Here is a 20,036-nt window from a genome sequence, read left to right as displayed (position 1 = left end):
CAAGTGGTCTACAGCGGCCGTCTGTGCCCTGTTTCAAATACAGTATTAGTGTATGACATTCCAAAAATTACATCGCTGGAGGGCTTTGCTGGGAAAGGAACAGCCGGGCTGTAAAGAGTGTTAAAAAGAGAGCAGTTGAGCAGCTGATACCCAAAATATAGCTTCTACCAGGGGCATCCAGAATTGAGAGAAAAGTGTGTGTGTATCGGTTTCTAAAAATGATGGCAATTGTATGCATTTTTCACCTCCCAGAAATTGTGTAAACTAAAAATTATATTCAACAGTGCAATGATTCTCTACCTTTCTTGGCTACTGTACTCACTTTCAAGAATTGAATGTGTACCCCCCAGAATGGCAAAAATTCAAAATTTACAAATGGTGTGCTTATGTTTTTGTGCAAAATTTGGGCCTGTTTTTCATTTGGTATTTCACTGACAAATAATAAGCACACACATAACCTCCCCCCCCACATACACAACGGATGCTAATGATTCTGATCAAGTCTCTAAGGAAGTGATGCCAGTATATCAGCAAAGAGGTGGCTGGAAAATACTTTTGTCTTGTTTCTTTTATTGTCTTTATAACAAATTAACATTTGTTTGAAGCTTGTGGGAAGAATGGAGAGAGCTATGGCAAGTAAAGAGAGTGCCAGATGGCCTAAGTTTACATTGCTCACTTCAAGGAGCATGTGGTAGAATGAAAGTCGCAAGTAGACATCGAGCTACCTTCTTCATTTCTGCCGCATCCCACGTTGTTAGTGTCAGCATAAAAAATACTCAGGAACAGACTGTAAAGTATCTGGTAGTTGATATAGACGGTCATTTTTGATATGATGGCCACCCTTTATGCAATATTATATGTTCCAGTGCAGTAGGTGAGACATTTTGGACAAGTGGGTTGTATCCCAGTTGCCGAGTGCCATATGCAGAAGGAATCTACTCCCGATTTTTTTTTTCCCCTGTGACTCTCCTATACTTCACTTGGAGCTATAGCACCCTTCTGCACATGTGCGTGAAAGAGTGTTTCTGTTCTGCTCTCTACTTTTTCTTACTTTATTCAATGTTATTGTCCCCTTTTCGGGATTTCTTTGTGCTCGAAGTGATTCTGTCTGCATTGAGAACACACAGACTTTGGTCTGCAGCTGACAGGCTGATCCCAGTGGGTACCTGTTAGCCAGCCTGCATTGGTTTCTTAGGAGCTCAGGGCTGTCCCGCATTTTTTTTCTTCCTCCTGCTGAACTGGGGTTCAAGCGCAGGCTGTCAAGCATATCTAGGAGACTCCCATCCTCCCCAAAGAGCTCAGAACGGGTTACAGTTTTACATTCAAAGCGATACAATGCACCATTACATAAGGATTGCTCTTTCAACATGTTTAGAGTTGAAAGAATTGTTTGTTTGTAAGAGATTTCATTGAAGAGATGGTGCTGGTTATCACAGGCCCACCCATTTTGGCCTCAGGCCTACCCAGTAGCAGTACATTTATACACTTCTCCCTCGTCATTCGCGGGGGATACGGGCAGAGCCGGACCGCGAATGCCGAAAAACCGCGATTATCCGGCTCTGACCCACCCCCCTGACCAACTCCCAGCAGCCATTTCCTCATGGCGATCTGCACGGGGCAGGAGCGTAGGAAGATCGCTCCTGCCCCGAAAGCCCTCTAGACCACCAGGTAAGGCCGGGAAGGCGGCAGGGAGGAAAAAAAGATGGATTTTTTGTACATGAAGACTGGTTTTTTTATTTTCCCCCTCCCCAGAAAAAAATTGCGATTATATGAAACCGCGAGTACAGGAACTGCGAATGGGGAGGGGGAAGTGCATGTTTCTGGTAGGGATCCCTAAGCCCCTCCAGCTAAAATCTCCAAAATCTGTAATGCTGTGTATCTTTTAGGAACACAGTCTTCACCAGCAGTGAGCAGTGTGACTGATACACACACAGCTTACGCCAGTGGTCTCAAACCCAAACAGTTTGCAGGGCCACATTTTGGATTTGTAGGTACTTGGAGGGCCTCGGAAAAAATAGTCAATGTCTTATTAAAGAAATTACAATTTTGCATGAGGTAAAACTCTTTATAGTTTATAAATCTTTCCCTTTTGGCTAAGTCTTAATAATAATAATAATAATAATAATATTGTAATTTATAGCTAAAGAGACATATGATCAAGAAACTGTTTTATTTTACTTTTGTGATTATGATAAACATACCGAGAGCCTCAAAATATTACCTGGCGGGCTGCATGTGGTCCCCGGGCCGCGAGTTTGAGACCACTGGCTTACGCCGACCCCATAGCCATCCTTCTGCCACAATTTCCTGTTCCGCATAGGCAGCATACGTCAGAAGGAAGGCTGTAAGGCTGGTGCGACCAGTGTTTATCAGCTCTGCCAGCGAAGATCAGCTCTCTAAAAGGTATGCAGAGGTGGGCTTGAGACACTGGAGTTCTGTGGGGGTGGGGTGGATTGTCTGGGCAGGATAGGGGCAGCTTAAGATACCAGGGGGAAGTGGGAGGTAGGACTAGATCACCTGGGCAAGATAGTTGCAGCTTGAGAAACCAGTGTGTCGGGAGGGCTGGATCACCCGGGTGGGAGGAGAGTGTCCTGAGACACCAAAGTGTTGGGATTTGGAGCTGGATTGCCTGGGTAGAAGAGGGAGTGATTTGCCCATCTGACTTGAGTCCAGGCTCACCCAAAATTGGGTGTCTGGCTATGCCTCTGAATTCGAATCGTTATTTATCAATGTTTACATCGGGGCTCGTCTTTCTAAGAAGCTTTACGTAGGTACATGCCTCGGAGGGCTCTTCATTCAGAGGATCTTCCATGTTTTAGGAGTGTCCATTTAGAGAGAGGAGCCTGGAAAGGCAGGCGGGAATTTCAGGCCCTATGATGAGAAAATTTTGTGCAAAAACACTACAAATAATGCAGGATTTTACAAAATTTTTAAATATTTTGCACCAAGTTTAAAAACATTTTGTACAGAATTCCCCCAGGAGCAATACATTGTGTCCAGATGGGGGGGGGGGGGGGCTCTGTGAGATATGGCCAGGACTCAGGAGATTAGAATTGCCATCTGTGTGGCTTTGTTTCAGAAGTCGACAACATTTTGTAGTAATGTCTAGAAATATGGTAGTTTTATCTGGATATTTTTCTGAGTTTAAAACCAGTTTGCTGTTCTCTAGCCTCCCTCTCCTCTTGTAACTAGCACCAGTGGGAGCAGAGTACTGGAAGACTGATGTGGTACAGGAAGAGAGAAGATGTTGTAGTAATGAAGTTTTTGCATCTCTGGCAGGTGGGAAATAAACGTCTCCAAAAAATGCTACAGTGCATTTCTACGAGAGGAGCAGCTCAATAGTGCAATATAAATACACTGATTTAGTGTACTGTACTATACTGATGCAGCAGGAGTGAGATGAGTCAGCATTAGAGACAATTCAAGCACGATTTGCATCCCCAAAGAAGCCACAGGTGAAACGGTTTCCATAGGGATCAGTGCTTTAAGATAAAGGATGGAGCCGAGAATCACAAGGCCTATATCAACAATGCTAAAATTACCATAAAATTTTCTTTTTTTGGTGGGTGGAAGTTTTTTTTAGACCCACAATTGAGAGTGGTTAAGCAATGTGGCAGCATGTTGGTCCCCCGAATCAAGGGGACATATGAACTGCCAGAATATTTCTGAGGTCTTTTCCTCCCCTAACCTTAAATGCAAAATAGTGAGCAAAATACAGATAAAGACCTGAATGGTCCAATAAGTCTGCCCAAATGTACACGTATTAAAATTTATGATATAAATTAAATTGTCTTTTTAAAAAAAAAAAATATTTCTGGGACAGAGACCTAGAGGCCTGCCTAGTTCTGTGCTTAGGTTCTAACTACTGAAGTCTCTGTTGAAGCTCACAAGCCTTTCTAAACCATCCCAGCTTTCGAAGCCCTACCCAGCCCATTCTTTACTGAATAGCCATATACAGGACACAAGACAGTGCAAGTCTGCCCAGTACTGGCCTTAGTTCTTCAATAAATACCCATTATTTTCTGATTAGAGATCTTTAATGTTCATCCCATGCTTTTTTGAACTCTGTCACTGTTTTGCTCTCCACTACCTCCCTCTGGAAAGCATTCCATGCATCAACTACCCTCTCCGTAAAGAAGAATTTCCTAACATTACTCTAAGTCTACCATCCCTCAATCTCAAATTATGCCATCTGGTTTTATCATTTTCCTTTCTCTGGAAAATATTTTGTTCTACATTAATACCTTTCAAGTATTTGAACATCTGAATCATCTTTCCCCTGTCCTTCCTGTCCTCTAGAGCAGTGTCCTACAAACTTTTTTGAGCCACGGCACACTAAATGTAGTGCTCGCAACTCAAGGCATCCAGAAGTGTGTGGATGTTGCCATGATGTCATGCATATGCGTGACATCATCATGTTGATGTCTGTGCATGTGTGAAGGCCCTCCTGATGGGCCCTGAGACACCAGTGGGTGGGGGGCCAGCAGGGAAGAGGGACAGAGAAGGAGAGGCGCTGACGCTGGCTGATTGCCTACAGGATGTGTTTCTCGTCATGAGAGGCACGTCTTGTAGGGTAGGCAGTCAGCTGGCGCATGTCCTCCTCCCCAGTGTGCCGTAGCACACCTGAAATCTCAGGAGGCAAACTAGTATACCGCAACACACAGTTTGCGATACACTGCTCTGGAGTATACTAGAGTATCTGTACTTCTTTGATTCAGCGGGTCTTTTCCCACATTAAAGTTTTAAGTATACTCTTAATTCACATACTGTACATTATGTTATGTTTTGGGTTTATGTTTTTTCTTCTTGATATTCTATATTTTTCATTCAAATGTTTGTTTAATAAAAAAATGTGTAAAAAAAAAAAAGGAGTAAAAAACAGACTATTATAGATGAATTCTGGTGATGCTTTGTATTTGTCTCTGGTCACATTATATCAGGGGTGTCAAACTCAGGCCCGCGGGCCAAATCTGGCTTCAAGGTTGTTTAAAGATAAAAATAGTAAAGCTGGTACTTCTTGAATTCCATTTTTGTCATAAACCGTTGAAAAATTAATAATAGCTCCAGATTACTCAGAAGGTCAACTTGCCTTTCTTGTCTCCCTTTGTGTGGTTTTTTTTTTTTCAAATATATTGAGAACAAAAAGCTAAGTACCGTATTTTTTGCTCCATAAGACGCACCTGACCATAAGACGCACCCTAGATTTAGAGGAGGAAAAACCAAAAAAAAATATTCTGAACCAAATTGTGCCTCTGAACCTAGCCCCCTAGAAAAATAGACACATATACTGCAGCAGACAGATTTTGATCACTAAATTGAAATCCTACCTTTGTTGTCTGGTGATTTTTGGTTGCACTAGATAGTTCTTTCTTTCTTTTTCTTTCCTTCCTTCCTTCCTCCGGCCCAACAATTGTCTCTATAACCTCCCTTCCTCCTTCCTTCCCGAGTTCTTGCCCCCTCCCCCTCACTGCCTTCCAGATTTTGTCCTTCTTTCCTCCTGCACTGAAGCCCGACAGCCCGCCTCCCTCCCACACAGAAGCCTGCATGCCTTCCTCCCTGCCATGCTGATTCCTCCTCCCTGGTCCGCCACTCGCCCACTGCTGCCGCAACTCCATGAAACCTTCCTTCCTTCTGCCATGCCGATTCTTCCTCCCTGGTCCACCAACAGACACTGCCACCGCTGCAGAACGACCCCTTTGAGCTCCACCACCTCTCCCTCCCCTGGAAATAGACTTTTTAGCAGGCGCCATAAGGAGCACAAAAACCCCCTTCACCAAACCCTGGTAAACTCCAACCTACCAACACCCCCTACCACAAATAACCAGAAGCTCACCTCCCAGGCCATACACCAGTGCTACTAGCACACCCGCAACAAGCTACACCCCCCTTTTGAACACACACGCACACACACACCCCTGAACTCGCCATAGGAACGATCCTCAAGGCCCCACTCCAGGAACTGCAGCACTGCCCACCTCTTAGGAGCCCCAAGATCCCTCCACAGAAGATCAAAAGCTGGCTCCTCTGACCAAAACGATGCTCCTGCACTCCTGGACCGCAAAGCACACCCGATGCTGCTGCCGACATGGCAGTGGCTGACTCCTGCTGCCGACAGGGCAAAGTGGCTGCCGACTCCTGCATGCAACTCCATGATGGTCTGGTGGCTTGCAATTGGGCCCACAAGCCTTCCTCCGACGTCAATTCTGACGTCGGAGATAAAGGTCTGGGCCAGCGATTGGCTGACCTGGATCTTCTCTCTGACGTGAATTGACATCAGGGCAAGACTTGTGGGCCTGATTGCACATTGCCTGCCCTTCTTTTCTTTTCTTGAAGCGGCGAGCAAGTAAGAGGGCGGCGAGGGGATGGCAGGGTGGCAATGAGCAGCAGCAGAACGCCGGGGAGGGGGGCGCACAAAGGTGTATTCGCTCCATAAGATGCACCCCCTTTTTGGGGGTGGAAAAAGTGCATCTTATGGAGCGAAAAATACGGTAATCTCCTTTCATCCTCCTTGTCTCTAGCTGAAACTGGAAACTCCCAGGTGGATAGTGTTTTAGTGTAATGTCTCATTCATGTGCTTTTTCTTCTATAAGATGAAGCCAGAGCAAGGTTTACTCAAATCCCTTTATCCTGGAGTTTAAGGTTATTCTCCCAGCGCTAGGAGAATCAGTACTTTCCAGGACGAGTACCTTTTCCTCGTATTTTGTCTCTCCTGCGGGTATAGCACAATTAAGGGCTCTTAAGTTGTGTTTTCAGTGGTTGAACATGTTTAAGATCTTTTCATGTGCTGTGCAGTATGGAGTTCTCATCGTATAGCTCATTTTATTTTTATTTGTGAAGGCATCTATTTGTCTTCCTTTTCTCTTGCTGGCATAACGTCTGAGTTGCCAGAGTTCCTCATGCTCCATTAAAATGAAGAGGCTGGTTCTTGCAATAAGATTAAAGGAGCAAACCAAATTATATTTGCTTGTCTTCCTTGTCCAAAAGGAGAGCTACAGTGCCAAGCATTGCAAAAGAATATGTGGATACTTTTTCAGAAGAGGAGGAAATCAACAGTTAGCTGACAAGAAGAATAAAACCTTTCTTTATTCCAGGGTTTTGAAGTCAGAACATAAAACCTTCAACTCTGACTCCTTTGTATGTTATCTCCACTTTGATTTCAACTCCTTTATTTATTTATTTATATATCTATGTAGGTGTTGCAAAGTGTGGCTTTTTGGGATTTTGGTTTAATCTATGTTTATAATTTTTGGTCAGCTATTATGGATTTGGCATTTGTGTTCTGTGTGCGTGACCAAAGTATTCTTTTAGCATGATTTTTCTATGTTGCTATGTTGCATTTTGTACTAATTTGGCTTTTTCAGTTTTCTCGATAGTGCGGGGTTATTTTTGAGGAGGGAAGGGAAGGAGACAGGTATTTTGTTGATCCTTGTTCTATATTTGTGATTTATAAAATGACAGTTGTACAGAATATTGCTTCTTTTTATACTTCAATAAAATGTAGGCTACAGGTGGAATTCACAGCAGCCATTTTTTTTTTTTTTTTTTTTTTGCTGCTCTGCCCAGGGCAAGAACATGCAAAGATTGCTCCTGCCCTGCTTCACTGCTAGAACATCAGGCTTTCAAAAATAAGTTGTGGAGGGGTCTGGGAGGTGGAAGGGAGCCAGGGGTGGGTCAGAGCCAGCCCTAAGTAGGTTGTGGAGGAGTCCGGGAGACAGAAGAGAGGCAGGAGTGGGTCAGAGTTGGCCCTAAGTAAGTTGTAGTTTTTAAAAAGTAAGTCTGGGAGGGGAAAAAAGTGAATAATTGAAGTCGCAAGTGCCAAACCTGTGAATATTGAGAGGGAAGTGTACTTCGGTGGATTTTAGAATCAAATTAATATATTTTACTACAATGCTGTGCACTTATTTCTAATGAATGCAAGAAAAGTGAGAGTCTGAAATAGTACTTTCTGGATTCTGTGCAACAATTAAGCAATTAAGATATGAGCTTTTGAGCTTTCAATGGAAATATAAACGAGCAATCTCACATTTGCTGTGTTTCTTAGAACAGTGTGCTGTGTTTATAATTAGATTGTTACTGACCTGGTGAGTAAGTTTTCTCATACATTGCAGTGGGTTTTAGCATCTAACTAATATAATTTATATAAAGGTTATTTCTTAAGGCCCGGCTTCTCTAACTGGTGCTGGTTTTTTATAGGTGCTGTTTAAATGGCATTTTTAATTGAGTTTCAAGGTGCCTATTGGCACCTAAAAAATCAGTGCTGGAATCGCATCTCCATAGGCGCTTTAAGCTGCCTAATGCCACTGTGGGCATGGCTAATATCAGAAGTAGCGTTGGGCGGCCTAAAGCGTTACAAAGGCGTGATTCACATCCAAAGGTAGGTGCTGGGAATGGCAATTCTGTATCTGGTGCTTTCACATGATTGACAACAGCGCCGGTTACAGAATCCGGGCCCCAGGGTATGGAGTATTTGTGAGGGAGCACGTTTTTGGTAGTTGGGGGGAGAAGTTTGGTGGTTTGGAAAAGTAGGGAATTCTACCTTTTAAACTGCCTTGCTCTGTTTCCCAGCTGCTATATTTTCTCTGTTTCTATGAAATAGACATTGAAACGCCTTTTCCCACAAAAATGCACTAGTGTGTGTGTATATATGTGTGTGTGTGTGTGTATATATGTGTATACACATATATACACCGGTGTGTATGTATGTATGTGTATATATATGTGTGTGTATGTATATGTATGTATGTATGTGTATATATACGTGTGTGTATATATGTATATACATATATACACACACACACACATGTGCATTTTTGTGGGAAAAGGCGTTTCAATGTCTATTTCATAGATATATATATATATTTTTTTGGTGAGGGGGCCCTCGGCTCTCTGGAACCCTCAATCCAATTTGGCCCCTTTTCAAACTCAATCTGCCAAGTTTCCTCCCATTCTCAGTTACTTTGACTCCCAGACAGACAGACCATTGCACAGACATTGTCGATCTTTGTTATAATTCTTTCCAACTTGTTTTGTGCTGAAAAGAATAAAAATCCAGTCCAGATGTACATATATTATTGGCCATTTTAACTGCATAAAAGAGCATACTGTTAAGTTTGTTAGACTATGATGGGATAGGAGGTGTAGATCATACCTGGTTTCATGGCTTTCTGGAAAAAATGGTCTTATCAAATAAAAATGTCTGGGAAGTTGTCTACATCGTGGATACCTGGATGTGGAATGTCATAGGGCTGCCCTATTTTACCTAAACGTTTTAACATACTTATGGCAAACAACTGTATGTATGACCTGTGCATTTACACAAATGATGCTCGTATCACAATTTATATTCCGTTTAATAATGACTTTCAGGAAATAATACCCAAGATTAAACCCCCCTTTTATAAAACTGCACAAGAGGTTTTATGCACCGGCTGGCGCGCTAAATGCTCTGCGCTTCTCTGATATTCATAAGAACTCTATGACCGTCGAAGCAGTGCAGAGCATTCAGCACACGGGCTGCTGCTAAAAACCTTTGTAAAAGGTGGGGTAAACGAGGTCTCAACACTCTAGAACAGTGGTTCCCAAACCTGTCCTGGAGGACCCCCAGGCCAGTCGGGTTTTCAAGATAGCCCTAATGAATATGCATGGAGCAGATCTGCATTCCTGGCATCTCCATTATATGCAAATCTCTGTCATGCATATTCATTAGGGCTATCTTGAAAACCCGACTGGCCTGGGGGTCCTCCAGGACAGGTTTGGGAACCACTGCTTTAGAAATTTGGGCAACAGCACTTAAGTTAAAGGTAAGCAGGGAGAAAGCCAAATTCTTAGTAATGAGATGACATCCACAGATTACAAAACCTTCAAGAAAGAAATTAAAACCATACTCTTCAAAAAACACGTTAAACCTATCCAGCACAACAATCCTAACCCAACATCCAACACTCTATAAACCCTTAGTACTCTCTAATTTTTCTAGTTACCAAACATTATCTAAAACCCATAATTCTCCCTTAAAATTTTATCTCATCGTTTAATCTATTACTTCAAATTGAAATTTAATTCTTGTTTTAGTTTGGATGTAATCAGCCTTGAACCGCAAGATAATGGCGGAATAGAAATCACTAATGTAATATAATGTAATGTAATGACCTTTTAAGTAAATTAATGTGAGCGAGTTGGCTGTTGATGGTACTGTTTGCTTGTTAGAAACACAGCTGAAAATTCTAGGAATGGTTTTGGATAAGTTTTGAATTACAAATGCAGGCTATTTCAAAAGTATTTAGACTTTTAGGGAAGCTTAGGAGGATAAGATCATATTTTAAGCTTCAGGTTTTGAGCTCCTAATACAAAACCACGGTAGAGGTTTCTATCGCAGGCTAGCGAGATAAATACCGTACTCTGACGCTCATAGGAATTCTGTGAGCATTGGAGCATTTACCTCACTGGCCCGCAGTAGAAACCTCTACTGCAGCTTTGTAAAAGCCAGTGTTTATGACGTAGTGCAAATGCTGACGCTAGCCCTGTTTATCGCAATGTCATTTATTTGGAATGTCGTTATCCACTTAAATGAAAACTTCAAACAGCACAAAATACAGCAGCGTGTTTGATTTATGGAATTTCAGAATTTGAGAGTGACACTTCTGTATGTGAAATTGTACTGGCTTTCTATTCAAGCATGCACTGTATGACTTTTCTTATTCTTCAGGGCCAATCTCCAGGCTACATGACTGATCTCATTAATATGTTTCTGAGAAATTGTGATCCCAATTCAAGACATTATTTGATCCTTCATTATCCATTGGTTAAAAAAGATATATATAAATCTATTCTATCAAAGCTATTTTCTTAACAGTCTGCAAAGTGTTAGAATTATCTCCCTGAACAGATAAGACTTTTTAAAAAAAAATTATTTATTTGTATCATTTTCAAACTTATATCAAGCATAATAACTTGTACAGAAAGAAGTTAAACAGAACAAATTCCATCAAAATTAACATTGCAACAATCAAGGAAGAAAAAGAACATATATGTTTAACTTTACTCAAGTCCTACAAAAGGATCCAAGAATAATAAAAAGCGAGAAATTAAAGTAAATGTTCAAGGATATAAAGTTGTAGGGCTGAGAGCTAATGCCTAAATTAATCAAACGAGCTAATGATTTTCTTTCTCCACACGGGATAATGATAAGAAGTTAGTTAACTGAAAAGGTTCAAAGAAAACATACTTAATTTCACGGTGATACACTATACACTTAGAAGGGTGCCTTAAATGGAAGTAGCTCCTAAAGCTAAAGCACCTGGCTTCAAAAGAAGAAATTCACGTTGGCGCTTCAGCGTCTCACGTGAGAGATCGGGAAACATCTGAATTTTAAGTCCAAGAAATTATTTTTGTCTGAAGAGCCACCGTTAAGGTTAATGTAGCTGGGATTGCCATTTCTTTATCTGATGTCTCAAGTAAGGTTGATACATCTAATACCTCCTAGTTGTTAGTCACTTGACGTCGAACTTGATTTTTTGCAGTCAAGTAATAAACCTGAGAGAATGGAGGTAAGCATTTCTCCGATTCTCCCAGTATTTCCTGTAGATATCGTTTAGTCAGTTCCCTGGGGGACACCATAGTGACCCTTGGGAAATTAATCAATTTTAGGTTATTGCCACGGGCGTTGTTTTCCAAAGACTCAATTTTTCTCCTAAGATTTATATTATCTTTAATTAATGTCTCTTGAATATTTTTGAAAGATACCAAGTCCTATTCCACTTTTCCAATAGTTACTTTGGAAGAAACCATGTCCATTTGTAGTTCTTTTATCTCTTTTGTTTGTTCAGTTAGTTTCCATTCTATATATTGAAAATGGGGTCACATGGCTTTACCAAAGTTAGCCACAAGATCCCATAATGATTCCAGGGTCACTTCAGCGGGCTTAGTTATAAGAATTTTTCCTTGCTTAGTGAAAAATGCTCACTGTCAGTTGAATCTGCTTGCCCCTTTTCCCTCTGGGCATGTCCTTCACTCAATGATGGTATCGCCTTAGTCTACATAATGGGGTTTTCCTGCTGAAATGCCCCATCTCCCAGGCTCTCCGATGCTACATGCTGGCCTCCAGAGGAGGAGACAATCCGATCTGTGGGGTCTCCCCACTCCGTGGAGAGCTTGTGGTCTGAGGCTGTGAGGGTGGTGCTCTTGCGTCTGGGCTGAGAGTACTATCTGGCCTAAGGAGAGTCGCCACGGTCCCGCCTACTCCCGGCGTCTCCAGCGGGCTAACTGCTGATGCTAACGGGGCACTTTGCATTCTCCTCAGCAGCTCGTCTCTAGTGCCGGCAGAGATTCCTCCAGTGCGCCGCGAGGCAGGAGCGGTGCTCCGGCCACGTCTCTTCTGCATCTCAGGTAAGTAGTGGGTGATCTCACTCCCTGAAAATTTCCTCAAAATTCACTCAAACTCTGAGGAGCGTTCCTCAGCACTTCCAGCGTGTGGTCATCTTGGATCTTGGGATCATTATCATCCGGGTTGTCACTAAAGACATTTCTATTTCAGAAGTTTATTACATTAGGTGGAAAGTGAGCCCACCGGGACAGATAAGGAAAAAATGCTTGCGTACCTGAATGTAAACCACTTAGGCTATAAGTGGTATATAAATACTTAAATAAATAATTGTTAGGCAGCATCTGAACAATTTGTAATCATCCTGGATTTTACTGGCTTCTTTTCATCTTCTAAACTGCTAAACTCATGGGACTAGTGAGGTTTATAAGGACCCAATGTAATATTGGCTGAAAGTCAACAAAAACATTATACATTCAGTAGTGAAATTCAATATCTGAATGCACTACTACTATTAATTATTTTTATACAGTATACCGTATATACTCAAATATAAACTGGGATTTTGGGGCCCAAAAATTAGGGTCCCGGTTTATATTTTGAGCCAACGCCCCCTCCTAGAATTTTTCAGGCTGCTGCCGCCACTGCCATGCTCTGCCCCCCTCTTCCCTGCCCTATCCTCATACCTCTGCCGATCCTTGGTGGAGATGCAGCACTGATAACTGGTTGCCGCAGATCGAGGTTCTTCGGCCGCTGAACAGCACTAGCAGGAGTGTGATTTGGCTCTGCTACTCAGCACTGAGCAACTTCCTTACTGGCTCCTGTGAATTCTCATGAGAATTTGCGGGAGCCAGTAAGGATGCTGCTCATTGCCGAGCAGCAGCACCAAATCACACTCCTGTTCATGCCGCTCAGCTGAAGAAACTGGATCTGCACAGTCGGTTAGCAGAGGGGCAGGAGTTCGGAAAACTTGCTCCTGCCTGCTGCACCTCCACCAGGGATTGGCAGAGGTATGAGCATAGGGCAGGGATGGGAGACAAAGGGCAGAGCCTGGGAGGGTGCAGAGTCTGACAGGGGAAGGAAGGAAGAGTGCTGGGTGCAGAGCCTGATGGGAGGGGGGTAAGGAAGGGTGCTGGGTATAGAGCCTGGGAGGGAAGGAAGGGTGCTGGGTGCAGAGCCTGATGGAAGGGGGGGAAGGAAGGGTGCTGGGTACAGAGCCTGGGTGGGAAGGAAGGGTGCTGGGTGCAGAGCCTGACAGGGGAGGGAAGAAAGGAAGAGTGCTGGGTGCAGTACCTGATAGGGGAGGGAGGGAAGGGTGCTGGGGTGCCGGGCAAGAAGGGAGCTGGGTTCAGTGCCTGACAGGGGAGGAAGGGAAGGGGACTGGGTGCAAAGCCTGACAGGGCAAGGCACTTGAATATTAAGCCCCCCGACTTATATTTGAGTCAACCATTTTTCCTCCTTTTGAGAGGGAAAATGGGGGGGGGGGATTGACTTATATTCAAGTATATACGGTAATTCATATGTGTAAGTGGCAGTAGTAAATATAGCAAGAAAAATATAATCCCTTTAATAAAGCTGTGGTAGCAATTCATGCATGGCAAATGCAATGAAGCCCGTTTAATTTCCATATTCTTAATTACATTTGTTGCACTGGTACTCGCTACCACAGATTTGTAAAAGGGGCTCATAGACAGGATTAAGCCATTTAAAATTCCAGTGGTAGCAATATTACATTTTGCTACTGAAAATCCACACAAATTGTTTTATGTATATGTGTGAGCATGAAAAAGGTTGATAAAGATTGCACATAATTTATAAAATCTATTGTATATAAAGTTTCTATTTTCACAAAAGCTTATTTAACTTAAGACAAATATTCAAGTTTATTACTGGAATGGGACCTGGAATGCCTCAGTTTTGTTTTTCTTGTGATATTTGTTTTAGGCGAGTCTCTCTTGTTCAGTTGCTAACGAAATATGTGCCTGATTATTTTACCTTTGTGAAGATCATTCTTGGAATAAATTCATGGCCAACCATCAAATGATTGAATACAAATGATGTACTACTTGGTAAGAATTGTGCTGAGCTGAAGACTGTCTCCACATGTTCTCCCTCTCAAATAAGTTAAACTGCGAGTGTTTCGTTGTGCAGATACTGGGAAAACTGCCAGTTTCTGAGTGTGATTGTTGAGGTTGAATAATGACATGATAAAGCATGGTTTTGGCGCGTGCTCTGAAGCTGAATTTCATGCCTTCCAACACATGACATGTTTTGGGAAGCATTTCTGGAATTCAGTATGCTAAGAATTATGAACTGCTATGTGCACACAGGACCCTGCAAGTTGGAAAGATATGCACAAGCCAAAAATTTTCACTTTGTCTCTTCCCCCCCATTTAGTTTCACTTATTCATTTTAACATATTTTTTTACATGCGTTATAATCAATTTGCATGCATCAAAAAGTTCTATGCGTGTTAACACATTAAATTGATTTTTAAGCTGGATGAACACTAACAAACAGATTGCTAGAAGATTTCCTTTGAAAAGAAAGATTAGGCTCGTACCTCAATAATCTTCTTTCTTGTAAATAGGTGTTTTATTCTGGACAGATGGGCATCAGAGGACAACACTGCAACAGAACAAAAAATTGTAGTGCTCCACTATGTCGTAGGAAAACTGCTAAAGAAAAATAACATCAAAACAGCTTATAGTGCACCACAGAAACTTGCATACGCACTCCCACATATGAAAGACTGGTTACTTTTGCTCCAAACCCCTGGAGTGCACTAAATCCCATGCAGCTGCGGCCAATCTTACATTGGTGAAATTGGTCGCTCTGTAGAGGAAAGGCTGAAAGAGCACAAGAGACTCCATAAGCTATGCAACACAGAAAAATCAGCTGTAGCCCTCCATGCCAAGGAAACTGGTCATATGATTAGATTTGACGGTATAGAAAAATAAAGTTATTATTATTATTTTAGTCTTGGATAAAGAAGACCGTTAGTGGCCGAGAAGAATCAAAGAGGCAACCGAGATAGCAAGACACCTCAATAACTTCAAAAGGAGATAAAGAAATTTGATCACGTGACACCCTGCTACCGGCAGTTGCATTGGCTGCCAATGGAGGCACGCGTAAAGTTTAAGTTCACTTGCCTTTGCTTTAAAGTACTATACGGACTAGCCCCTAAATACCTAACTGACCTTTTCTCATTCTCAGCCAACAGACACAAGAGAAGCTCACACTTGGACTTCGTTTCCCCCCCAGTTAGAGGATGTAAACTGAAAAAACACCATGAATACCTTCTCTCACATCAGGCAGCACTATGGGGTAAAGATCTAGAACAATTACTTTTGCCCACTACTTATGAGGAATTCAGGAAGTGCATAAAAACATACCTGTTCCTGAAATATCTAGACGGCTGACCCGTACTTCTCTTTCTCCTCAATACGGTTCTCTTGACCTATTAACCACTTTCTTGCACCTCTTTAAGTTCAAACAACTTGTAACGTCTTTTAATCTTTTGTAAACCGCATAGAACTTCACGGTACTGCGGTATATAAACTGTTGTTATTATTATTATAAAGGGCTCTCCATAAATAAAGCATGGCAGCCGCTCATCCAAAAGAAATTTAGTGCAAAAAGAACTGGGGCCAAGGACAAACGCCTTCTTTCTCCTTGTCAAAGTTTATAGTTCTCTCCTGCCAGAATTTAAAAAAAAAAAAAAATTGTGCCAATGGATTATCCTGCTAGAATTTAAAATTGTGACCAGTGTTCTTTCCCTCCACAATTCAAACTTGTTACCGAAGAACTTTTCTGCCAAAATTGAAGTTCAGGACCAATGGACTTTTGTGTGGTTAGGGTGTGCATGGGTGGTGCGAATGGGGGGTTTGACTGGAGTATGGCTGGTGAGGTTGGTATGGTATGGTGTCTTTTGGATGGTATGTGCTGGATGACTGATTGCTGTGTATGGGACATTGAGTCCATTTATCATAAAAGTTAGGCAGCCTTGCTATGTTCCCCGAGGAGGTTTCATCATCACCTTAGTCCAGCACCTATGTGGTGGCAGACGACTTCTTGCCAATACCAGCATGGCCCTTGTTTGTTTGTATTGATTTTGCAGCCCATATTTTCACTGGGGTTCCTGTATTGGGCTATTTCTGGTTCGGTGTTACTGTTGCCCTCCAGGGGATGCTTGCTTGTTTTCTTGTTTTGTTGTTCTTTGTTCCATTCTACTGTTGTGCTATAAATTATGATTTCGTGTTATGGTGTTGGCTGCTTTTCCAATAAAAATTATTGAAAAAAAAAAAAAAAGGACCAACACTTTCCTGCCTCATTCGCCCCAGCCAATCAGTTTGGAGGACCCACTTTATATATATATATATATATATATATATATATATATATATAAAAAGACAAACTACAGACCTCATGGCACACCCTGAAGAAATCCACAGTATGATGGCTTAAATGTCGGTTCTACCTACCCAGACACAGCGAGACCCAGACAACTGCAACAATTAAGAAACTAATCTTTCTTTTTAGTGCAATAGGTGTGTTATTCTGGACAGATGGGACGTATCAAAGCAGTCCTTTGAATCCAGATGATCCTGCCCATAATACTGTGGCCCCCAAAGTAGTATCCCTTTGTGCTGAGCGTCTACTCTGTACAACTTAGTGAAAGTATGAAGAGTGGACCAAGTAGCTACCATACAAGTCTCGGGTGGAATCACCCCAGTTTCGATCCATGAAGAAGCAACGCTTCTCATTGAATGGGTTCTCAATGATATTGGCGGCTGCTTTCCACAGGCAGTGTAAGTCAAAGAAATGGCCAGGCATATCCATATAGAGATAGTCGCCTTAGATGACTGCACAAATAGATGATCTGAGAGCTAAAATTCATTAGTAGCCTCAAGATGCCATAGAATCACTCTACAGACATCCAGCAGTCATAGGACTTTGCCTTTTTTCTCTGATCCTGTGGACTGGAATGCAGGTAGATGGACTTGGTTTATGTGAAACTTTGAGAATACCTTTGGCAAAAAGGATGGAACCGTGTGTATGTAAACTCTATCCGTGAATCTAAGGAATGGTTCTCTGCAGAAAAGCACCTGCAACTCTGACACTCTGTATGCAGACATTATAACAACTGTCTTAACAGAGAGATCCAACAACAGTGCCCCCTGTAAAGGCTCTTATAGAGCCTTTGTCAAGTCTTAGGTAGCAGGTTGGAAAAAGCTGTCATACTGGTGGGTATAACTGAAGTGCATCCTTGAAAAACCAGGCTATATCCAGATGAAAAGCCAGGGATACCTTATTCGCACAGGCCCTGAAACAAGAGAGGCCTGCTTCTTGAACCTTGAAGGAGCTGACTTCCAGCCCTTTTTAGAGCCCAGCTTGGAGAAAAGCTAGGACCTTTGAAATTGGGGCCCTCAGGGGATCTGCATTATCTTGTTCACCACACCAGAGCTGAAACCTCTCCCAAGCCTTAGCATAAGCTGAGACTGTTGATGACTTTTTGGCTCTAAGGAGAGTGATTCAAGTTTCAAGTTTATTTAAAATATTTGATATGGTCGCAATATCCAAGCCAATGCGATTTACAAAAATTAAAAGTGAAAAAAATCAAAAAAATCCAACAAACAGAACATTAAAAACAATTGTGACATAAAAATGCAATTGAGGGGAGGGGGCTAAAAAAAATTGGATTAAATACAATTCCAAAACAAATGAAAAAAGGGTGGGTAAGGAGACAAAAGGTTGGGGAATGTTACCCACTTAATTTCTACTTAAGTGTTCCTTGTCCAGATAAATTCCAAAATGAGGTCATATGACATTAAATGGGTTAGTTAAAGGTGTCCTTAAATAGCCAACTTTTTAAGTAATTTTTCTTCTCTTGTGTTAGATGGAAGCAAGTTCCAAACTTGAGGAGCTGTAACAGAAAAGATCATATCCCTCTTTGAATAAATGATTTTTAATGAGCGAATTACTAACAGAGATTTTTCTTCTGATCTTAAAGATTTTACAGGGATGTATGGTATTAGAAATCTTTCTAAAAATGCTGGGGCTTTGTTTACTAATATTTTATGTGTGAGTAAAGCTATTTTGTAAGTAATTCTATGATTTACCGGTAGCCAGTGATTTTCCTTTAACAGTGGAGTTACATGATCAATTTTTTTATTTTTTTGTGATAATTTTTATTGCGGTGTTTTGGAGAATTTGTAGTCTAAGTATTTCTTTTAAGGTAGTCCCTTTATTTAGGGCATTGCAATAGTCAATTTTAGAAATGACTAGGGAATGTACTAAGATATTTAATGATGATTTGTTGAGAAATGCGGACAATGATCTAATTAATCTTAACCTATAGAAACAAGTTCTTACCAGTGAACTGATTTGGTCATGGTAGCTAAGCCAACTACCTTCAAGCATCCTCTGTATGTTAACGCCTTGTGCTTAAGAGCCAAGCCATAGGACCAAAGTGATCTGGATCTTCTAGAAGAACTGGTCCCTGAGCCAAAAGTTCTGGGTGTATTGGCAACTTGAGACTTGTTTCTCTGGAGGCGGACTAAATCTGCATACCAAGGCTGATAGGCCAATCTGGGGCTACTAAGATTACGCTTCCTGGATGGTCTGCTATCCTGTGGATGACTCGACCTATCATTGGCCATGGGGGAAACACATATAATAGTTCTTTTTCTGTGCGCCCCTTTCTTTTTGGCTGTCATTGTCATTAAGTTGAATATCAGCTGACTCCAGCGTCGTACAGTACTTTGGAAGGTTTTTTGAGACAATGACCACTGTCTCGGATTTAGAGTCTGTCTGCTGAGATAATCGGCTTGTACATTGTTCACTTCCATTACATGCGCCATAGATAGTGCTTGTAGATGACTCTTTGCCCAACAACAATTGTGCTTCTATTCGCAGGGGAGCACGTTTGGTGCCTCCCTGCCGTTTGACATAAGCCACCTCTATGGCATTATCCTAGAAAACTTTGACCACCTTGCCGTGCAGGGAGCTCTCCAATATCTGCAACAACAGATGTATAGCTCATATGACCTGTTGATGGACCACTTCCTCTGAGACAGAGTCCATCATCCCTGAATCGGATGCCTGTTGCAATGACCTTCCTAGCCATATAAGCTGGCATCTGTCATTAAAATCACCCATGCATGCCTCTTGATAGCGACTGCAGCTGGAGCTATCAACTCATGTTGCTCCATGCCTGTGGTGTCCAAGGTAGTGTCTTCTGGAGAGCATCTGTCTGAGGAGACCAGTGGGACAACCGTGTGTCCTGCAGAGGACGGATATGTGCCTTCACCCAAGGACCTGAGCACTTGAAGATAATGCCAGGCTGTGGGGGCTGGCATGGCCAACAGACCTGCTATTTGTTTGCAAAGGTTTTGTCTACGTTCCTCTGGAAGAAAGACATGGCCCTGTGCCATATTGAAGTATACTCCCAAGTATTCCAGAAATTGTGTTGGCACCAAGTGATTCTTACAGAACCTGAGCTGGATTGTTGGTTTCTGAAACACTGGACCACCTTGGATACTGCTTTCTTTCCCTCCTCTAGGGATGGGGCTCTGATTAGCCAAATATGGATGCACTTGTAGCCTTGCTTTGTGGAGCTGCGCTACTACTATGACCATCACTTTGGCGAAGGTGTGAGGAGCCGTGGCCAGACTAAAGGGGAGCGTTGAGAACTTATAATGCCTCTGTAGCATGT

General features: G+C 42.1%; 1 protein-coding gene across 5 annotated transcripts in view; it reads left to right on the top strand.

Annotated features, from left to right (window-relative positions):
* Positions 1-20,036, top strand: part of COBL (cordon-bleu WH2 repeat protein) — a 398,758-nt gene that overhangs the window by 25,642 nt on the left and 353,080 nt on the right. The window contains exon 1 of one of the 5 annotated variants that reach the window (XM_033930511.1): positions 14,264-14,388. The exons of the other annotated variants lie outside the window; for them this stretch is intronic. The gene's annotated coding sequence lies outside the window, so the exon portion shown is untranslated. Of the gene's footprint in view, positions 1-14,263; positions 14,389-20,036 lie in introns of those variants that run through there. 5 annotated transcript variants of the gene reach the window in all.

Source organism: Geotrypetes seraphini, chromosome 2, assembly GCF_902459505.1.
Source record: "Geotrypetes seraphini chromosome 2, aGeoSer1.1, whole genome shotgun sequence".
Classification (NCBI taxonomy): Eukaryota; Metazoa; Chordata; class Amphibia; order Gymnophiona; family Dermophiidae; genus Geotrypetes; species Geotrypetes seraphini.
Note: the sequence above shows the minus strand (reverse complement) of the source record. Positions and strands in the feature narration are given on the sequence as shown.